We start from the raw sequence: 6,424 nt of genomic DNA, 5'->3' as shown, positions 1-6,424 counted from the left end.
TAAAAAGGCCAAAGAGTATCTAATTGATACAAATTCATAGACACTTATGAGGATATATGTACTGAAAGCGCTTATATCATGTACTATATATGTGTATATGCATGTAGGCCTATGTGTAAATCCCTCTTTGATTTTATTGACTGGGCCAGGAAATATGATGAATTGATTCATCAGCTGGTTAAGCGCCAAGTACACTTTTCTTACAGCAACGCATACTGCGGCTTTGCCAATGTTTTATGCATCGCCTATACTGTATAAAAATGTACCTGACGCAAAAAACCTCAAGGCTATGCAGAGAGAGAGTCTGAAGCACAGTTAAAGTTTCAAGTAGCTTTATTGTCAATTTTTTTCACGTCAAGACATAAAAAGGAATCGATATGACGTTTCCCACTCTCCCACAGTGAAACATATAAAAAGCACAGGCACAACAGATAAGACGAGACATTTCCTAAAACATAGCGTTACATATTCACATACAGCAGCATAAGCTCATAATAAAGCATAAAGCTTGCTGCGGCGTGTGATATTTGCAATGTACGGCCCGAGAAGGTCTTGCAAATAAAGTAGTCCTTGTCGGCTGAATCGATATCGCTCAAACAAGAATTCATCCGTATGAAATAAAGGATCTTGGCGATCGCGAAGAACTCTATTGGTATGGAAAGCTAATCGAACTAGAATATCTCCTTGGTCAACTGGGTCTCTCAAAAAGGGAGCTGCCATGTTATTTTCTGAGGGTGTGGCAAGCGTATCCAGCTACACTTACGTTAGCCTGCTCTGGAGCAGGTTAGTGCTAATTGATATGTTACTATGGTGATTTATCGAAAGTTGCTTCAACGAACCTAAAAGAGGGGCGTTTTTTATCTTAGCCTGAAAATTAGCTCGCTAAACCGCTTAGCGAGCTACGACAAATACCCCCCAGGAGCGACACCGGTTTGCTGCAGACCTGGTTTGATCCCTGGATTTCAGGAGGAAACTTGGTGCCCTTTTCCAGGTACGCCGACAGCAGTCAACAAAGGCCTGAGTGGAGGCAACCAAAGTGTCGGGTTCCTGGGATGGCAAAAGGGGGGGCTGGTATCCCAAACAGCACTGAAAGGGTGACAGGCCTGTGGCTGAGACTGGCAGGGTATAATGGGCATATTCCACCCACGTCAGATGTTGACTTCAAGAAGAAGGATTGACTGAGGCCAGACCACACAACATCCTCTCCAGGTCCTGGTTTGCCCGTTCCGCTTGTCCGTTGGTTTGAGGATGGAACCCCGACGAAAGGCTTACCGATGCCCCTAGGAGACGGCAGAACTCCCTCCAACAACGAGACACAAATTGAGGCCCTCGATCCGACACCAGATCCGTTGGAAGACCTGGTCCACCATGACTTTAGCCGTCCCTTTAGCTGTGGGAAGCTTGGTCAAGGGGATAAAATGAGCGGCCTTGGAGAACCGGTCCACCACAGTCAAAATGACGGTGTTGCCTCGGGAGGGCGGAAGCCCAGTCACAAAATCCAGGGCGATGTGAGACCAGGGTCTTCTGGGGACGGGTAAGGGCCGCAGTAAGCCAGCTGGAGGACAGTTGGAGGTCTTGTTTTGGGCATAGACCGAGCAGCCTAAGACGAATTCCTGAATGTCTTTGGTCATCGTGGGGCCACCAGAACCGCTGTCGAACCACCGCTAATGTCCTCCGTATCCCAGGGTGGCAGAACAGTCTGGAGGAATGACACCATTAAAGGACTGGTGAGCGGACGGCCGCTGGCACAAAAAGACAACCCTCAGGGCACTCTGCAGGCACCTCAACACCCCTTAAGGCTCCCTTGACCTGGGACTCCATATCCCACACAACCGGGGCCACCAAACACCCCGCAGGCAAAATGGGTTCAGACGAACCGCCGACTTGACGAGACAGGGCATCTGGCTTGATGTTTTTAGCCCCTGGGCGGTAGGAGAGCGTGAAGTCGAAGCGCTCAAAAAACAGTGACCACCGTGCTTGCCGGGGATTAAGCCGCTTCGCCGTCCTGACATATTCCAGATCTTGTGGTCGGTCCAAACCACGAAAGGGACCTCCGACCCCTCCAACCAATGCCGCCACTCCTCCAAAGCCAGCTTGACCGCCAAGAGCTCCCTGTTTCCGATGTCATAATTCCTCTCCATGGGGAGAGACGATGGGAGAAAAAGGCACAGGGATGAACCTTTCCATCTTCCAGGAATCTTTGGAACAAGACTGCCCCGACCCCTACCTCCGACGCATCCACCTCCACAATGAACTGACAGCCGGGAGCAGGATGGACTAGGATGGGAGCTGAGGTGAAGTGGGCCTTCAGGTCGTTGAATGCTGCAAGGGCTGGGACAGACCACTCAAAGCGAACCTTGGTGGAGGTTAGCGCAGTCAGGGGTGCCGCCACTTGACTGTAGTTCATCACAAACCGACAATAAAAATTAGAAAAACCGAGAAAGCGTTGGAGGGCCTTGCGTGAGTCCGGGACTGGCCATTGAGCAACCGCTCTCACCTTGGCGGGGTCCATTTAGAGTCCTGTTCTTGAAATGATGTACCCCAGGAACGGGACCGACTGAGCGTGAAAGGTACATTTCTCTGCCTTGACATAAAGCCGGTTCTCAAGCAGCCGCTGCAGAACCAGGCGGACGTGCCGGACGTGTTCCTGGACAGATTTTGAAAAAATCTAAATGTCATCCAAATAGACAAACACAAAAAAAGTTGACCATGTCATGGAGCACATTGTTCACCCGAGTCTGGAAAACCGCTGGGGCGTTAGTGAGGCCGAAGGGCATGACGCAGTACTCAAAGTGCCCTGTGTGCGTGTTGAAGGCCGTCTTCCACTCATCCCCCTCCCTAACACGGACCAGATGGTATGCGTTGCGGAGGTCCAACTTCGTGAAGATCACGGCTCCCTGCAACAATTCAAAGGCCGAGGACATTAACGGTAAGGGGTACCTGTTCCTCACGGTGATTGCATTGAGGCCCCGGAAATCGGGACATAAGGAGCCATCTTTCTTAGCCACAAAGAAGAACCCCGCCCCTGCCGGGGACGTTGAGGGGCGAATGAGGCCAGCTGCCAGGGATTCCTTTATATACTTCTCCATGGCCTCACGTTCCGGAACAGAGAGGGAGTATAGGCGACCTCCGAGGGGGAAATGTGTCTGGCAGCAGATCGATCCCACAGTCATACGGACGGTGAGGCGGTAGAGAGGTGGCTCGGATCTTGCTGAACACCATGGATAGGTCGTGGTACTCCAAAGGAACAATAGACACATCCTGGGGCTCATCTTGGGTAGAGCTGAACAGAGAAACAGGTGACTGGGTCGAGCCCAGACAGTGTTCATGACAGAAAGGGCTCCACCCTATCACTGTATTCAAAGACCATTTGATGTGGGGATTGTGCTTTACCAGCCATGGATGGCCAAGCACTATTGGAGAAAATGGAGAGTCAATCAAATAAAATACTAAAATATAATAAAATGTCCTCCCTATGGTTGCCAGACAGCAGTAGACTCCGGATCCCATGACCCCCCGGATCCCATGACCACGGATCCGGTGGATCCGTGGTCATGGAAACCCGGGCCAAACGCCGTCCGTCAAGGGCGCTGGCTATAAGGGAGGGCTGGAGTTTAGACACCGGGAGACCCCACTTCCTCGCCAAGGCCGCGTCAATGAAGTTCCCATCGGCCCCCGAGTCAATGAGATCAGAGCACTGATGGACTTCTCCCTTCAACTGCAGGGAAACAGGAAGGGAAGTGCACAACGCCGAGGTGTCTCTAACAGGAGTGATGCTCACCAATACCCCCTGTGCTACTGGCGAGCGTTGCCTTTTAGCGGGCTGGTGGCAGAGAAATGTCTGTCCTTCCCACAGTACAAGCAGAGCCCCTGGGTCATGCGCCGCCTCCTCTCCTCGGTAGTCAAATGGGATCGACCGACCTGCATGGGCTATGATGGGGTGGAAGGCTCAGCGTGCTGGAGCAGCCCTTGTTGACAGGGGCTCCCTCCAGGCACGGGAGCTTCGGACCGGTCGTCCCCGGGCTCGCTGAGCCAGCCGGTTGTCTACCTGAAGAGCAAGGTTCACTAATGTGTCAAAATCCTCCGGAAGATCCTGCGTGTAGATCTCGTCCTTGATGTGCTCTGAAAGTCCATTCAAGAAGATGTCAGTCTGTGCCGCAGGATTCCAGCCACACGCTGCGGCCAGAGTACGAAACTCAATGGCATAATCCAAAACAGTGCGTTCTCTCTGCCTGAGTGCCACAAGGTGTCGGGCAGTTTCCTTCCCATGAACAGAGCGACGGGGGGGGGGGGGGGGGGGGGCAGAAGGAACAGGAATAGGTTTCCTATTGTTTTTGTTAGTATTCCTATTATTAGGGTTCGTCCGGTAGGAGGAAACCTATTGTTTTTGTTAGTATTCTTATTATTATTAGTATATTTCTCAGCTAAATGGCCCAATAGCTCAAAAAGTCCTGGACACGATTGTTTTAAATTTGTCCCAATGATACAACAGGTCACTCATTACTCCCAGACGGCTAGTGGCCCATGAACGCCCAAAGGTGGCGCTATAAAACACGCCCAAAGTCTACGTGATTTCTCCAGCGCCCCATTAGCCCAAAATGCCTGTAAATTGGTAGACATGCCTCATTTCTCATGGGGAACAAAAAAAGCCTCAAGGACCCATATTGTCAGACTTATGAATGTTCTTGTACTGTCCAAACTTGGTACAACCTTCAAAACCCTTCTCCTCATGAACCATAGATCCAATCGACTTGAAATTTGAGATTTGTAGAATACATGTCTTTCTATAGGGTCAAATTGAATAAGGAATGGAATACAAAATGGCTGAAAGAAGTGTATTTATGTAAATGTACACATTGCCACAATATCTTTGTGTTAATAAATCAAATATAATTTTGACTGATGGTTTTTCAAACGTAAGTGCCTTCAAGTTGACATCATTCTGAAGTACCATACGCAATTTCACCTTGATATGTCAATATATGATTGGCTCCACAGTGCGCGCACACTCATCCTGCCCCTTGACACACGAGCGAGCTTGGCGAGACACACACACATGCTTTCTTGAAATTGTGTGCTGTCCAAGCCCCCACCCAAGCTCCTGTTTCATTTTGCTTCCAATCGCAGCTCGCCATTACGAATATAAATTATTTTTCGGCAGCCATTGTTGTTTTTAACTGGAGTCGCCTGATAGCCGTGTTTGAGGCACAACCTTTGTTCTCTCACATATATATTTATTATTATTATTTATTTTTGCCCCCCTAAGCCTCAGTCAATATGTGGACTACATAGACAACCTAGGTGTCAAAAGTTGCGTCTTGGTAGCGATTGAGTTGCTTGTATTTGTATTTACATTCCGTTGCATGGTTTAAGTAGAAATTAAGTTTTTGTGGCGAAAAGTGAAGCTAACGGTGGCTAACTTGCTAGCTACAGTCACTGACGCTACTAACGTCACTAACGTCACGAAAACACCCGTGACTATCTCTAGCAGAACATTAGTTTAGCAGCTCGTTAACTTCTGGGAGATGACTAGGCTAACTGCTTTACTGCAAGGCAGCTGCAGAAATTCCACAAGCAAAGAGGCCAGGGTGATAACTATTTACTAATTTTACTTTGTGATATGACACACAATTGTGATGTGTAATGTACAATATAAGCTGATATTATTAAGGAAGTACATCTACTTTCGGAAACAGTAGTCTACTATTTCACTGAAGCATTAGCATCATGACATTAGCCTCTGTTGCCCGGGCAACACATACTACAGCGGTCTATGATGCATCTGTTTTCAATCGTTAAAATAAGCATTCCTCACAAATAAATTTTCGTTGTAAGATTTATTATGACATTAGATTACAAGATAACGATTTGTGGGTGAAATGATCATTACCTGTGGTGTCAAACCAGTGTAGCTCACTGCAACGCTGTAGCCTAGTCTAGTAGCTAACAAAAACATCTCCACAGCTGTTTACAGTAGGAAGTCAACGGCGGCACATGTTCGGCACTACCCTTACTTAAATCAAAGGTCTTTCAATAGGTGAAACTATCTGACTACTAACTGAACTCCATTGCCACAGCCTATAAACTTTGTCAATCTGTTCATGAAAATGATTCATTTCAGGCTAAACCGTACAACGGAACGTTAAATCGAATTCAACCAACGCAATCGCTACCAAGACGACCACAGTCTAGTACTACTATAGTAGTACAATATACCATGGCAGCTTCTCCACACAGGGCTATGTAGCATTTTGCCTTGTTACTGACAATGATCGCTACCACTTAGATTTTTATGAATCAGGGATTTTCCCCTAAATAAATGTCAATCTTATTTACGTTTTTGGGGCATATTTTCAGTTAGCAGATGATACTATTTGAATCGCGATTCCATCTGAGATAGCTACTGCCGGGTAATGTTGTTGTT

The sequence above is a fragment of the Osmerus eperlanus genome, chromosome 19 (assembly GCF_963692335.1).
Source record: "Osmerus eperlanus chromosome 19, fOsmEpe2.1, whole genome shotgun sequence".
Classification (NCBI taxonomy): domain Eukaryota; kingdom Metazoa; phylum Chordata; class Actinopteri; order Osmeriformes; family Osmeridae; genus Osmerus; species Osmerus eperlanus.
This window is presented reverse-complemented; position numbering follows the sequence as displayed.